At 40.3% G+C, this 17271-nt stretch overlaps 1 protein-coding gene across 1 annotated transcript in view; it reads right to left on the bottom strand.

Annotated features, from left to right (window-relative positions):
- The window catches only part of st18 (ST18 C2H2C-type zinc finger transcription factor), a 52748-nt gene extending 36329 nt beyond the window's left edge, over positions 1-16419 (bottom strand). The window contains exons 1-2 of the mRNA XM_036592003.1: positions 16167-16419; positions 2398-2495 (exon numbers count right to left, since the gene is read on the bottom strand). The gene's annotated coding sequence lies outside the window, so the exon portion shown is untranslated. The remainder of the gene's footprint in view (positions 1-2397; positions 2496-16166) is intronic.
- Positions 16420-17271: the final 852 nt, after the last annotated feature.

Here is a 17271-nt window from a genome sequence, read left to right as displayed (position 1 = left end):
TCAGAGGGGCTGCGGCGGGCTCTCTCTGAGTCACAGGCTGTGCTGTTACTCCAGGCGTAATGGGAAACATGACTCCTCTCTTTCTCTCTGTCGCGCTCTCTCTCTCTCTCTCTCTCTCTCTCTCTCTCTCTCTCTCTCTCTCTCTCCTCTCTCTGCTTGGCTGTTGTGATTGAAGGCACTGACCTGTCATACATTTATAATAGGGGGAGCAGGTGTGGCAGTGATGGGCCTTAATTTCCTTTAATAAACCTTTTATGTGGTCCACTCTTAATGCCACGCCAGCCCTCTCCCGGCTCCCAGAGCGTAATAGCTTCATTACTTTTGATTACTGGGGTCCCTATCGAGACAAACAACTCCCAAACACTATAGATTACATTCTGTAATAACTAATGTACCTGATTAGTTCATTACACTCTTCAGTGTTTTGCACACACACGCACTTATGGAGATACAGAGGTTCACGTTTCGCGGCAGGTACAAAAAACGGAACTGTTTGAAGCAGCAAGGAATGTTTTGACTGCTTTGATTGTGTACTGCAATAGCCATCATCAGTCTCCACCACTTCATTATATCACTAACAGCTTTTATTTGAATAATCTGGACAGATGCTATCAAAGTGCTGTATTTTCACACATGGTTATGTAATTGCATTTTCCATACATTTTGAGTGGCCTTTAAGAGCCTCTAAGCAGCATCTTAAGGCTTAGGGACCAAGCAATAGATGGTAAATATCAAGTCTTCAAATAATATCAGCTATTGCCCTATGCAAAGGTTGACACTTCACTGCTTAATCCAGAGACAGTCATGCAAATATGAGTCAAGTATCAAGTCTGTAGTAGAAAGTTTTAGTTTACTTATTTAAATAAATTTAAACCCTTTTAGAAACCTGTCAGACACAGCTTCAAATAATGAGCCTTACATTATACAAAAACCTTCAGTCTACAGAACTTAAGTGCAATAAATAAAGGCAAACAGAGGCCAAACAACTTGGAACTGTGGGTTAGTTTGTATAGCTAGCTAGTGTAATCCAGTTAATTCAGGTTTATTTTAAATTTAAAAAGAATGTGATCTGTAACTTACTAAAAATTTAGCTACATTAGCTAACAACTTTAGCTACTGTGCTAGTTAGCATACTGCTATCCAAACTACAAACTAGCCAACTGTTAACAGTTGTTTTGCCTCTTGCCTTTAAACAGCATATTTACTGCACATAGTGTTTTGTTCAGTCTGTCAGACTGATGGTTTTTCTCAAATGAAAGGCTCAATATTGAAGTCACATTAAACTGATGCCACTGCAAAAATGGCATTGCAGTAATGACCGTGCAAGACCACAGAAAAACTGACAGACAAAGTCACACACGTTAGTACAGAAAGGAAATGTTTTGTTAATTTACCACTTGGCGATTAAACATATTTCTTAAATCTTGTCCAAGACAAGTTGTGAATCAGGTAAGAGCGAGTCGAATTGTCCGTCAAAATACAACTCAAATCTGAGTCGCTGACTTGAGTCCCCATCTCTGGTTTAACCAAAGCATGGTGGTAGACACTGTTGAACCCTTAAAGGGGCTAGTAACTTATTGTCTTAATCCAGTGGTCACCAACCCTTCTCTTGGAGATCAGCAGAGTTTAGTCCCAATTTGCATCTAAAATGGTGCCCCCACTTATCTAACAGTAATGCATCTGATCCGGTATATCAAGGGTTTCTGAAGAAGGTAAGTAGCTGGAGGTGTGGTAGATTGTAATTGGAACTAAACTCCACAGGAAGGTAGGATCACGCTTAGTGACCACTGTCTTGATCTATTTTTTACTGTTATTTAAGATCAGAACAAAGGATTTAAGTTGAGGTGAACTTTGTTGGAAGAAGCTGGTACCAAGTTTTTCCTCACCATCCAGAAACAGAGCAGATTTGTTGTCAGCTACCGTGTGTCACAGCCCCACCCCACACAAACTAAAGTCTCTTTTTGTCTTCACATTTTTGGTGGTGTCCCAAGAATGTAATGTTGCTTAAACAATTTGTCGCCTATGAAAGTAACATAGCCACATTACTGCAACAGTAATGCTAACAGCGTTTACATGATGAGTTGACTTTTCCTTTTCAATGTCGCTTTTCCTGCACAATCTAATATTTTACACAGATTCAAAGTCAGACTTCTGCCAGGATCAAGGTGAGGGATTCTATGCTAAATCTAGTTAAACAGGACTTTATCTGTCTTTGTAATGAAAAATGCAGTTTATCAGTGTTCATAAATACTGGCGATGTGCTCAGAAAAGCGTATTGTTGCATATTGTAAAGTATTAATCGTTAAAATTTTTAATTAAATACAATCTGATCATACAGGAGTATCCAGCAGAACCACTCCTGATTTCCGGATTGAGAAAAAAAAAATCTGTTTTTACCTTTGTTTCTTTACAAGGCAATAAAGTCCGTGAGTTGCTGTGCTCTCTGCTCTGTCTTTTCTCTCGGCTCCTCAGGGCTTTGGTGTGAAAAGCATCCTCTGGGGACAAAGAGGAAAACAGCAGGTAAAGAAATGACCTTGCTTGACTGTAGGATGCTCCAGTACTATGAATTCCTCAAGCAGTGGAACAATTTCATTGAAGTAAATTTGAAATACATGACAGACGGGGTTGCCACAAATTTGATGCTGATGTTGTGCCAGTAGTCATCATGTCCATCCAGTAGACCAGCTCACTTGAGGTTGAGGCTTGTGCTTTCAGGACTTCGAGGGTAAGGTTACCTGACCAGCTGTCTGCTATTGTAAATCCTTTATATGGTAGTGCTGGGCTTCACTGTCTAGGAAATTCGCCCAAAGGAGAAGGAATTTCTAAGACATGACCATGTAGAATGTGGAATGTCAGAAGACGCTGCCCTATGGTTGAGGACTAAAGCGGCTGAGTAGTGAGATTAATGTGACTAATGTGACTGATGCTGTAAATAAAATATTTAAGCACTCCACATCAAGACGGCCCTGATTATGGTGAATCAACACCTGGCTGTCTTGTTTTGAGTGAAAGAGAGAGATAGATAGATCATCAGACCAGCCCTTGGCACCACCGGCCTACTAACCATCAGGTACCATCAGCTGTTCCAATGACTCGGTTAAATCATACACCCTGTGTGGACTCTATTTGCCACTCAGAATGTTGCAAAGTCTTGCCACAGCTTTCTGTGTTTACAACTTTGAGCCCTTTGTATTCTCAGTCTGAATTGTTTCTTTGGATTAAGATTATTAGTTTTGCTCTTTTGATCCATACGATACTGTACCCTTTATTTATTAATTTTCCAGTCAAAATGGCCAAAGTCAAGATTTCTCTGAGGAGATTAGCAATAAGATAATTAGCTTGCATAAGGAAAGGGGAAAGACAAATGAAAATAAGTGAAAAAAACAGGGGTTTGCAAAACTGGAGTTCAAAAGACAATTAAATGATACAGAAAAAATGTGATCCTAACAACTGTTCAAACCTGGTAGCCCACCAAAACTGGTCTTCATCAGGTAAACAGCATTTAAAGCATTTCTCTATGAGAGATAAGATTTTTTTCTGCTTTTTCCTATTGCTAAAAAATAGTATGTGTTTAATAGCTGTTTTGACTGGAAATTAGGTAAACGAAGGATGGTCTCTGACTTCTGCACAGTACTGTAGTTGCCTGTTTTCACTATTCAGACTTCACTGCATCATGGATTTGCCTCACTTATTCTTTATGCTTTGTTACACATGAACTAAAAATGTTCCAGTATATCCCATCTGAACCTTTTAAATTATCCTGAATTAGGTATCGTTGAATGAGTGAGCTCATGTAAATGTTTTGGATGTGATAAATTGAGGAAGTTTTAGGTTTACACTTTTTTACTGTGAAGAAAGAGAGAAGGCAGAGAGAGGGAGAGATGCGCTGTAAAAGTAAGAAAACTTTTTAAATCAGTGGAATGAAGATGAATTACTCTGAATTCTTTTCTACATAATTTATATATATTGAGCTCAGTTAAAAGTTTTTATTTTGTCCAATCTTTCATTTTTTACACACAGTGAGTATGTATGTGAGTGAGGCTTAAAAAATGACAGAGCCTCTTCCAAGCTTGCCGACAAGCACAAGGGTGTGAGGGGGAAAAGGGGGGCTCTTATTAGCATAAGAAAAAGACGACCCACTGTTTTGAAGCATCTCGTCATCTGCTGAATCATAATTTGGGGGGTTTCTCTCAAATCCAGCACCCTTGCAGGGCTGGGACAGTGATGGCTAAGACTGCAGGGTCTCCAGGGAAGTGCTTCCTAACACAGCAGCCCCTGTGTGCGTGTGTGGCCAGTGCTCTTCACCCAATCCCATCTGCTATGTTTCCCACAGCCATGTGTGTGTAAGCAAAGCATGAATTAAATGAAATCTGATCACAATGCATCATTACTTTCACAGTATTACTGCTACAAGCTGATAGCACAACAAGGTAAGAACTATGTCAATTTTAAAGCAAGACTTCTACGACCAATTACACAATAAATTGCTCAAGCTATTTCTAGCATTTTCATTTCGTCAAAAGAGAGCAGTCCCTTTAGGCATCCACAATCAGAAATTCATGCAAATTCAACCAACCATCACCGCATTATTTCTATGTTCACAACTCTTGAAAGTAAAATAAAGTGCTCTTAAACTTTTTTTTGTTTGAAAATCAAGCAAAGTAGCATTGTAAGACTCTTACTAGACCTGGGCGATATCCGAGAAAAACAATCACAGTATTTTCTTGTTGTTAAAAAATGGGGATTATCAATTATATCATCCCCGCAAAAACACACAAACAGTGCACATGGCACATGACATACTTTCAATTATTTTGAAAGCATTTATATACAGTTGCATACAAAGGTTTAAATACTCCTGGTCAAATGACACATTTTATTGATTTTCTATGTGAAAATAAGTTAACACATTCCCTACAGAGAACAAACTTAAATATGTCATTTTTTGTGCATAGTTTCTATTTTTCTATCCAGTTTAACATACTGGAAAAACATAAAATATAAAATGTGCCATAACCTTTGAACAGGCCAATTTTGTACTATATTTTTTGTACTATGTTAAATTCAGCAAATAAACAGTAATTCTGCTTTACAATGTGCAGATGTGTGTTGACTGAAGAGGATGAGAACTTATTTTCACTTTAAAAAAACAACAAAATGCCCTTTGACTAGGGGTGCCCAAACTTTTGCATGTGACTATATATAAATGTTTTCACAATAACTGGAAGTGTGTCTCTTTTGCGCAGCATGCCGTCTGCCATGCAGACTATATGTGTGCTTTTGCGGTGCACTGGGAGGTAACAAATTATAAAAATATTGTGATTAATTTTGGATATCGCTCAGGTCTAGTTCAGAATTACACAGTGGTACTCTGCTTGATATTCTACCAAAATAGGTTTGAGGGCACCTTATTTTACTTTACTTTATTATTATTGTTATTATTATTGTTATGGAGCGCTTGTTATTTATTTCCTGAATGTATGACTGCAGAAATATGCTGCTAATTTCTTTTCTTGTTTCTTCCTTGTTTTTAGCAGAAACAAACAAAACTACATTCAAAACAAGTTGCATAAATATCAGACTCACAATCATTACGAAATTCTACAGTTTTATAAATATTGCAAAAGGCTGCTACAAAATCAGCCCACAAAGATTCTGGTGGGACTGAGAAACACATCAAATGCATAATAACTATCAACTATCAACGCTCAATAATCAACTCCGCAACAATACACCTAAGATTCACTTACACCCATCTCAAATCTGCTTCTCCTCTCACTTACAGAGGTCCTTCATGATATCAACAACGGCCCAACTCATTTATTTATGATGTAATGTCAATCTTTCAGTATGTTTCAATACAACATTGACATTGATTAATACCTTTTTGTCACTTTTTGTTTGCATAGTTACTGTAAACTGAATTGCAGTTGCAATAAGCCACTGGAAACTGCACTGCAGTTCTAAAAAGTCAATAAAAATCATTTGCAGTGGAAAGAAGTAGCATAAACTCAGTCATTCATACTGAATCGCAGTTTCAAAAAGTCACTGAAACCACATGAGATGCAAAAACAGATGCAGAAACTACTTTGCAGTCACAAACATCTATTCAAAACTATTTTCAAAAACTAATCTGCAGTTGCAAAAAGTAACTGATAAGTGAACTGAAGTTGCAAAAGTCATTAAAATCTGAATTCTTTTTTCGAGAACCCACTGAAAACTAAAATATAGCTGCAAAATGTCTTTGAAAATTGTTTTCCATACAAAAAACACCTGAAGCAGCCAAAAATTATAAACAAAATATTTTTTTCAGACTGGTTAATATTTTGGATCTTTAGATTCAAAGTAGGTGTTGAGTTTGAAATGCGTACAGCAAACAGCAAGTGAGAGTAGGTAGGATGACGGTTAAGAAAAAGAAAGTATTAAAAAAAGAGAGATTTACAAAAGGCTTCGGCGGCCTGTCCCGCTGCTGAATGACTGTTATGATTAGATTGCACTTTGAGTGTAATTACTGAATAAAGCTGCATGAGCTACCAGACAATGAATAAATAAAGACCTTGAACGCTATCTCTGCTAATACTCCTCCCTCCCTCCTCTTTCTCCCTCTCTAACCTTTCTCAGGCAGTATCGTTGTCTGAATTATGGAGCCAGGGGCCCAGTGCAAGGTCACTCCTTTTCTTCCCCTTCTTTTTCTCTCTCTTTCTCTTTCTTTCCGTCTCCCTCTTTGTCCCCTCTTGCAGGAGGCGCATGTGGAGGGGAAAGGGTTAAAGCGGGATTGAATGTAATTATGGAATGAATGGAATTACAATGCGCCTGCAGCAAGTTTGTGTCTCCTTATTTATTAAGGCAGCTGATGGGCCAGGTTTGATGAGGCACTCTTCGGGCATAATTGAGTCATCACACAAAGAGGGTTCCGCGCATTCGCCGAGGTTTTATCAGCTGCAAACAGACCTGATTACTGGCAATTACACTCTGATCTGCCAGGAGGAGGTGGTGGTGGGGTGGTGGTGGTGGGGGGCAGGAGAGAAAGGGGTGAGCGTGCAGGGGTATAACTTCTGTGTTTTGTAGTTTTACCCCAGGAATGATTTCCACATTAATTTTACATGCTTAAGTGTTTTCTATTTTGGCGTAATAAAGTGCAAAGATAGCTGCGCCTCACCACGTCTTGGTGTAATGGCAGAGGGGAAAAACGCTCAGTCGAACACAAAACACAAGAGGGTTTTTTTTGGTCTGTTTGTATAAAACAAATGAAAAAAAATGCCTTAAACATAATACTACCTCATGTCTTTGACAGGTTTCGTCTGAACGGAGTTGAACGTTGAATGTCGGACTTGCGAATGACAAGGTTAAAGAAGACGCCAATGCTTTTAGCACTGCTTATTCAAATGCAAATGAAGCGCGCATAAATCAAAACCTTGTAATCATGAAACATGAAACAAAATACATATGGTCAAATTGGAAAAAGTCTGAAATTAAAAATTAAAGATCACATGGGAGTGTTCAGTATTTGGGCAACAGTGATTTTCTTCATAAAAAGAGGATCAGTAGAAAATAAGCACAGAGACAGAGAGAGAGAGAGAGAGAGAGAGAGAGAGAGAGAGAGAGACAGAGAGAGACAGAGAGAGAGAGAAAAGTAAAAGTGTGAAATTGGAGCACTCCTAAGCAGCTATTCTAACTTAAATTCCACTTAAAGCATGAACCTCTTGCATTTCTAGGCCAAGTCTAATCAGTTTTAGCATAATTTTCCCTAAAATACATCATCTGTCCTTAGGTCTATAATGTGGGCGGAACTTCAAACAAACACTTATTCCAAAGTATGTTTCTAAGAATATTTCAATAATTTCTCATCTGATAGGCGAATCGACAAAGTGAGAAAAGGTCGTTGTGAAGGCGTAACTCTCGATACGCCACGGGCTTACTTCTTTAGTCACCTACTATTTAAAGCATGCAGACTTATGTAATGTATGTTAATACTAAAAGTGTAAAATACACCGTCGGAAGTAGTTCATGTAGTAGTTTTTAGAGTAAAATCCATGCTAATATATTATTGTATAGATGCCCACATTGTCTTTTCAGAGGGTGTAATGCGACCACTTGAAGTCCTTGCACTTGCACTTGAAGACCTGCTAATAATAAAAGCAAACTGGACAAAGGGATAAAAACCAAGAGATAGGATACAAACCTGGACAAAACAAAAAATCTGGAGGTTTGTCAAAGTGACGTTCTAGAGACAACTCATGAACTCTGTTACGACCTCTGAAGTCGTCAGGCGAAACATTTGAGAATCCAGAATCTTTGACGCATAACAGGGAGCTTCGCTACGCTTGCCATTGATAATGATGGGAGCAACAGTAAAAAAGATGAGATCATGAACGAGTCAGATGGTGGCACCTTTGGGAAGCACTTGTGGGAATTTAAGCCTCTGGTAAACTTGATTTGCAGGTTACACAGCAGACTTCGACTGGGACAAAATGCTGGTGCAAAGTGTCAGAACTCAGAAAGTCCTGAGTGTCAATTTCCTCACTATGCTGAGATGTTTCCACTGCCATGACTTCTTATAACGGTGAAAAGGGCATATTTGCCAGCAGATTTCATCATAAAACATAAAACATATAAAAGCTAGCAAACTAACACAGTTAGTACCATTAGCTGACAAATTAACAACTGACTCTTATAAACTGTCTTGACTGCTATCTCATCTATATCTAATTGCAGTTCCTAAACCCATCTGTGGAAATCTTAAATGCAGTGACCCTTGGTTGATCTTTTAGGGAGAAAGCCAATGTATTGCTTTATGTCCATGCATGGGGCAAACAATGAGGCGCCGGGGAGAAAATGAGACGGCACAATCGAGGCCAGGTGTTAGCGGGGGACGACTTCCATGCCTATTCTCTGTTACAACCGCACAGCGATCCAGGCCATTGTCTCGGCCTGAGGAAGCACGCTCTATAGATCGTCCGCCTGAGTACTACCAGGTGGTCGGCAATTTGTCGGAACCTTGGCCGGCGCTCGAGCTAAATCCTCTAGCACAAAAGGCAGGTCTCCAGTGCTCTGAGTGCCCTTGGGTAAAAAAAAAAGAAAGGGAAAAGGTAAGGCAGTGAGGAAGAGAGAGAGAAAAAAGTATATCAGGGGGCAGGGTTTGAAAGGAGCGCACCCTTTAAACTCCTGATTCCTAATCAGATTGCGCCGAAATGAACAGCTCGTATGGCAGCTGTACTTTTCCCAGGGTTAATTACCTTTCACTGTGCTCGCCTAATGAGTCAGCTGCTGCTGTCATTAAACAACTCCACTTCACCACCGCTTCTTCAGCCTCCACAAACACCGTCCCCTCCTGTTTGCTCAAGCGTTCCAGCCGGGAGCGCGGGCAGAGAGCGAGTGAGCGAGCGAGGGAGAGAGGGGGAAAAGAGGGAAAGGTTGCCCTTTGTGGCATATGTTTGGAAACCGGCGGCCAGTTGCCACCGCTGAGCTCCGGCAACGACATCTAACCCCCAAACAGCATGTTCGTCCGAATGAGGGTTAATTAGGCTTCTGTTTTGTTGGATTAAGCAGGGGCAAAAACAAGCTTTTTAGTTGCACAGTAAGGAACATTTAGAGGGGGAAAGTGGGATAGCACAGGGGATGCCCAAATGACCAAGTGCATTTGAATAGGAATCGATCGTAGAAGGTGCCACTCTTGGTCAAACAAAACCAGGCGGCAAAGCAAGAGTCTACACAAACTCAAACAATGGCTCCTTAATGTGGCAGAAAACCTCTTTGGCGCCCGCACAGACGGATGCGCGCACACAGCTCGGCACATCTCCGCCCGCGCCGCCGCCAGTTCAGGAAGATGTGCGGCAGCGGCGGATACAGCAGCGCCGGACCGCTCTGGGAGTTTTAAGTGATTTTTGCCAGTGTGTGGCAAAATCCCCCGGCCACCTGGATTACAAACTCTAGTCCTTTAACTCATGCCAGTCTAAATCCATGTTAACTCGGATTTACCTCTGCCATACCAAGTCCCAGTCCGAGTAAGCTTTGTTTGGAATCAGTTGTGCATAAGTATTTTACGCGTTAAGAAGAGGACTAATGGTGAATTCCGATTTCGCTGAAACGGCGGGCGGGAGGGAAGGGGGGTGGGGGGTGGTTTGGGTGGGTGTCGTTGCTGGATTGTGGATTTGAATGTCACATCCTGTAACCTTCTAATAAATCAAATGCATATGCACACCATAAACTTGTCAGCTTGCTTAAATAATAACTTCTTAACTGTGTTGTGCAGAGCCATTACTTCAATCATACACCAGTTTGTCTGACGAACAAGTGTCACCGGTATACTCCAGCATCTGCCTGAATTGACAGGCACGGATGACGGAATTAAGCCCACACTATTTTGTACTTAAAAGGTTACCAGGGCTGTGCAGTGAATTTGAACCAGAGCGTGCCCGATCAGCAGATGGGCAACAATCATGATTATATGCATCAATAAAATGAATAATTTTTAACAAGATGTAAATTTAATTTAACTCTTGGGTTTCATAAAAAAAGAAGGACTTCTGCACATATTTAAACCATATGTCCTTTGCTGTGCAAGTAAACTCCTAAACTTATGCACAGAACTTACTAATAAGAGTTAAAATAGAAGTAATTACATTTTATTCTGATTCAGTTTATTGATTAATGTCCATGCAAGTAAAGTTTCCACAAACAGAACTGCAAGTCGGTTTTTAAAGTGACCTTTGATTTTATTCCACTATGCTTTCTGGGCAATGTTACGATTAACAAGTCAAACTCAAAGCCACATAGAAACTTGAGTCAACTTCAGTTTTGCGGTTAAAGCCCAACTTTACACACTGGCAGCAGCACAAAAATAATTTCATCATATCACTCACAAACTGTAAAGATATATAACCATTAAACTATACCGCTTAAGAGAAACCTTAACTCTCACAAACATCTTAGATATCTCTCTTGCAAAAGATAATTCTTCATTCTCTTCTTATTGAGCTCTTTCTGTAGTTAGAGTTAAAACTTCACAATAAATGTAATTTCCTTCAAAATATTTTCAAGGAAAGTCTTTGCAGGTAATACTTAAAATATGTACTCAATTGCAAAAACAAAACAAACAAAAACAAACACGACATATTGGAGCCAACATCAAAAAGAACTTATCACAGTTAGCCCCTTAAATTGAAAGGACCCAAATGTGGGCACACATTTCAGTCTCTCACTCTCGTAATTGATAACCCATTTTAGTTTTATACTAAATAATTTATAGCAGTTACTGAATAATTAATAGTAGATACTGAACAATAAGTCTAAAGATGAATAAATCAATAATAAGCCTAGGGATCAAGGAGTTTAGCTATGGTGAAGTGAAACAAAAGTAAGAAACACAAAAATCAATACATAAGCGTGGCAAAATCGATCTGTCGTCTGACAGTAAACAACTTTAGATACCGCTCCGCTCACAGGCCTTGAAGTGATGCTTTACCGAAGGCTGCTTTCGTTCCCCCTGAAGCTACCTTTCACCCACAAGCCTCATCATGACTCTTCATATATCTATCTCTCTCATTCCCATTTCTCTATCCTGTCTCTCTCTCTTTCTTGAACTAACCACACAGGGGGGGAGTGGACGCAGTCGGACACCAAAGGTGCGCCTGACTTACCATGTCCCTGCTAGCCTTTGATGCGCCTTTCATAGCGGGCGGAAAGGGGGGCTGCAGAGGCGGAGGGGGGACGGAGGTGGGGCGGGTCAGTCCAGCGCCTCTCTGTCATGTCGTGTCGCGTGGCAAGCAGTGGACACTGCAATAGTCCACCCCGCGCTTAGGCTTTTCTCCCCCTTTTCCCTGCAACCCCACCAGCAACCCCATCCCCCACCCCCCGGCCTTTGTGTCATTCACTTAACGGCCAATCTCATTAGCCAGGCCCTGCACAATGGGTGGAATTATTTTCTGTGTAAATATACCACATGGTGACCCCCAAGGTATGACCTCTGAAGGTCTTTTTAATTGCATAAGAGACAAAATGAAAAAAAGGGAGTTTAAAAAAAGTGAACATACTGATGCAAAAGGGTGTAAATAAAATATGTTTCTTAACTGACTGGTTACTATTGTAACTGAAATAACTGTAATGAAATTTAAACTATCTAAAGAAATTTCAAAATAATAAAACCTTTTCAAGAATAAAATGTCAACTGAAGTCTTTCATCATAAATATAAAAAAAAGTGTCTTAGAGACATTTAAATATTGTGTCATAAGCGCTTGCACTGTAACGGATTATTACTGGAAAAATATGGACCAAAATGTAAAAGCGTGCTAATGTCCTAACAAACCAACCAAACAACCAAACAACCAACCAACCAAATAAATAGATATATAAATAAATCAACAAAATACCAATAAATCCCAATCTATCTTTAAATTCCAAATTTTATCAAGTGTTATTTATCAAGTGTTCTGTAAATGCAAAACCTGTAAAAACTTTCCATGGCTTTTAAAAGTCCTTTAAAAGACGAGAATCTGTGGGTGGGAAAGGCCGATATTATCAGGAATATTAGGCCTAAATCACAAATCCAGATTACAAGAAATCGGTGGACATTTTCTGATAAGGTTACACACTCTGATTTCTTCTCTTTGCTCCCTGATGCTAGTTTTTGGTCTTGCGCTTCTTCACTAAATGAATTACCATGAGTTCTCATAGCAATGACAGCTGTCTGTAAGCATCAGGGACATGTCCATTGGCCAACTTGACCCTTGTTAGGAAAAACAAAACACGTGCGCGCACACGCACACGCAAACACAAAAGGATCCTGAAGCCGGGGACTTGCCTAGCGAGGTCACTGGAGATTTTCCAGACAACCACAATCCGGAGGAGGGGGTGGACGGGTTTTGGGGGGGGGGTATGGAGAGGAGAGGGGGGAGACAGAAGAATAAAAAGGACAGGCTCAGAATCTCATTTTACCAGACCGCACACAATCTGGGCTCCCACAGAACTATCTCTGCCTGACCGCTTTCTATTTATCCCTTATCAGTGTTTACCAACCGCTACTTTTCTTTCATTCCCACTGTGAGGCCGTTCTCTTACTATCAGTCAACAGCTGACACCATGGAACTGCCTCAAAGCCAAGAGGAAGGGATCAAAACTGAACCAAAGCTGTTTAAACAATACAACAGAGGAAATAAATTCATAAATCCTAATTCTTCCCAACCCACAAGGGTGCAGGCAGATCCTTTATAGTTAGGCCAACAAACAAAACCACAGCCAATGAGGTAACATTTACAATCAAGGTAAAAGGCTCAAATATATTCGGGTGGGGGGCGGGGGGTGGCGGAAGGGAAAAAAGTCCATGTAATTTTAATTACAAAACGTGGCTTCCTGCCTTCTCATGTCATGGAAAATAAAACTTATATCTTTTTTATTTATTTAACCCAAAGGGGCTGCCTGTTTGTGTTTGGATGGTGTCTGAATTGGTGTTCAGACACGATTTAGTCACACGATTCACTTCATGAGGTTGGACTTTGATGCACCTTCACACCAATGCAGTTTTTGATTTAACTGCCTCTGCTGCCCCCCCATCCCCCCCAAAAGAAAAAATCTTTTAGTGATATAGGAGCCTGTAACATGAACATATTAGACAGCGAGTGGCATGAAGTATCCTGCTCATTCTTGGTAGAAGCCATTTCAAAGCAAATCTAAATCCTACAGACATCGCATTACAGCTTTTAAAGCTGTTTGTGAGGTACGTCTTGAATCATAACAACAAAACATCTGTTTTTTTTACTTTTAACCTACCTACAGTATACAGTCTATACTTCAAATTCAAATGGTCCTCAAAACAAGCTAAAAATATGAAATATGAAGTGTTCGTGTAATTCTCTTTAAAAAACACGGCAGCCTTTCTGCCGTGGTCCGATTTCAATTCCATTTCTCAATCGCAGTCTCCCAGCCCTGTTTTTCTGGACTACTGTTCAAAAGTTAAGTAATTAATTACATTTATCCTTTCACCAGCTGCTCCGTGGCAGATGGAACATTTCTGAAACCTTGTTGAATTAAATCCACATAATTCATTTTCCTGGATTAACTAAGTGAAGTTTGTGCATGAGTGAGGGGAAAAAAACAGGTAACAAGATAGGCTACATGGATACACAATTAAGCAGCAAATGTTTTTGTGTCTTCGCTCCTGATACGTTCTGGAACATTGTTAATGAGTGCAGCAGAGTCCATGCGCTTGTTAAAAGAGAACTTAGCTGGATAATGTTATGTATGACATTTGTGACATGGATTCATCAGAAAATGGAGGAGAAAATCTGAAAAAAAGAAAAAGAATCTCTTGTTGACCGCCTTATCGTATGGTTTCTGCCAAGCACATTGGGTCAACAGGTCATGAAAGAATAAAAAAAATGACATTGTCTATTCTTAAATTGAAACAGGCTCGTCAGCTAGGCCAAAGTCACAAACAGGTGAAGGTCTTCGCCTGTCTGCTACTGTTTCAGATTTGTTCACACTCAGCTAAACTCTTTTCAGATAGCACCATGGACAGTTCCTATGGCCTCACTCCAGACAAGCAGCAAGAGGCCGCTCAAATTAGCATAAAAATGTTCAGTTAGTTCACAGTTTAAGTGGCAGGAATAAGGAGTTGAAGCTTTGCAAGGTTACTAGACCTAAAACTAGACCTAAGATAAACTCATACTTAAAGCCTTTTAACAAGTCTGTACCACGCAAGGCCCATGAAGCCTGTGCTAGTAAAATGAATGCACTGTATCTCCTAAGCGTGTGCTGCTCCACAGAGACAAGCAGTTACAGTTCCGCATTTTACTGCATATTAATAATACATTATGCAAATACGTATTGCATAATAACTAAATACAAATGTTAGCAATACGCAGAATGCAGATTAAAACATTAACCGGTCAATGAACTGGGGCAGGCTTGTTTATTTTCTTGTTTATGTATTTATTTACATATTTATTTATTTATTGAGACAGCTTATTTATGGTCAGGCCTTAGCTATTTTACTATTAACAAGCAGCACATATAACAATATTATTTTGGGGAGACTTATTAAATACAAAAGTGGGTCAGTTTAAGTGAAGAAAAATCTACTGCCTTAACAACAAAGTTAACAAAATCTAAATGTCAATTACAGCATTGTACCTTTATAAAACTACATAAAGTACTGTGGAAAATCACAACAGCAATAACAGAATGAATTGTTTTAGTGTCACTTACACAGATCTCAGAATACTATGTAATCTAGCACCTGCCGTTCAGAGACATCTTAGCAAATGAACATTCTCCATTATGGTTGGAAAGTCTGGAGTATGAAGTAGTTCAGTGTCTCTGAACGAGTTTGAAAACAGTCACAATTGTGTTCCTCATAACCAAAAAAGCAATACAGAATAAAATAAAAAAAGTAATGTAGTTTGCTATAGAAATGGTCATCAAGCTGCATTCAGAAGTAAAATCAAAAATGAGAATGGCAAAAACAGTGCAATCAAAGTGCCTCCATTGGAAGTGGAAGGGTTGAAAGTGTAATAAGAGTCTAAGGGCTACGGCTGTGTGTGTACAGCTGTCTCGCTGAAAAGCCCCCCTGAGCAACCTGTCCAAGCTTTGTGCTAACACACAATGCTAACATGTGTCAGGCTAAGACAAGCTTAGACCCCCGCCACTAAAGCTGTGAGTTTAATTCAGGAAGACGACATCTAATGTTATCTGGACGATCAAAAATAGGTCACTCTTCTTGAAAAAAAAAAAAAGCTATTTAATCTCTTCATGGGCTGAAACCTGGAGAGAGGATGGCTGCAAAAAACCCCTAAAAACTGCAACACTATCCTACTCTCCCATGACAAAACAGCTAGTCAGTCAATCTGAACCAAAATAAAAAAAAGTTAAACACTATGCTGACACAAGTCCAGGCAAAACGTAATGGATGGAAAGGTGCACAACTTTTTTTGTTGTCTAGTACACTTTCTAATTTACATTATCTTGTGTTCAGACACTTTTCAAGGTTTGGAAAAGTAGGAAAGCACAACACAGACTGGCAACTTTTTACAGCAGCTATGCTACGAATTTATGTAAACTTTACAGGTTAGTAAAATAAATGTGCTCTTCTCTGTCTGTCCAGACTGCATGGATGGCAGAAAGTGACCGTACTATTGTGTTTAGAATATGAAAAGAGCCGGAAAACACACACCTACTTTGAGCGGCTGTTGGAAGTTGGAGTGGGCTGGTGGTCCCCTGGCCGGCGTGATGCTGCTGTAGCGATGCTTGCGGAGGCTGTAGCTTTTTGAAAGGTAAAGTCCCCAGGAATATGACACAGTGTGTGTGTGACAGCCCGGCGATAAGCACCTGCGCTCCACTCCGGCTTCCACGTCACACCCTCCCTATTCACCAGCCTTCAATATGATGCACATTTGCACATCAACAGCAGCAGCAGCCCTCCACCACTCCCGCCACACACACACACACGTACGCACACACACATACACACACACACTCTCTCCTCACACCACTCCCACATCCGCAAAACATACAAACCGGCCCACGGAGGGGAGGAACAGACGCCCGTTTTTTTTCCTCTCTCTCTCTAACTCTCTCTCTGTGTCCCTCACTCTATCTCCACATTTACACTGATTTATTTTGCTTGTTTCCTGTGTGTGTGCGTGCACGCAAAAAACTTTCACTCACATTGTTGTCATGGTGTTTAGGCATATGCCCTTCCAATATCCCCCCTTACCCCCACTCCCCACCCCCCCAATATTCACCCCGCCTCTCCATATCAGTCACGATGCAAATGAGACGGAATGTCACTCCTCGGCAGCAGATGGCCAGGGATGATAACAATGGCTCAACAGACCAGTTTCAATGTCTGCCACTTTATTGCCACGGAAACAACAAGCGCGAGCAGACGTAATGAAAGCTATGCCACGTAGCTGCCTTCTCTTTAAATCCTACCGCTCCATAATGTTTGTCTTTTAATTGTGCTGCTTGTCTTATCATACTTTTAGCGTATTATAAGATTATTGCTTTGCTTTTTTATTAATTTGCGATGTATTTAATTGTGGTTAGAAAACAGAGCTTAGTTATGGAGAGGACTGAGAGATGAGGCCGTGATGTCGCTGGGTGACTAAGAAAGACTGCTGCCCCAGTAATTATTAGAGTAATTAGGTGTAATTCCTCCCTGTAGACTTCCACACAGCCTCTGCTACATCACAGGCCATGCAGACGGGCCCATATATGGAAGTGTGTGTGTGTGTGTGTGTGTGTGTGTGTGTGTGTGTGAGTGACAGGGGGTTGCA

Source organism: Colossoma macropomum, unplaced genomic scaffold (genome assembly GCF_904425465.1).
Source record: "Colossoma macropomum unplaced genomic scaffold, Colossoma_macropomum, whole genome shotgun sequence".
NCBI lineage: Eukaryota > Metazoa > Chordata > Actinopteri > Characiformes > Serrasalmidae > Colossoma > Colossoma macropomum.
This window is presented reverse-complemented; position numbering and strand designations above follow the sequence as displayed.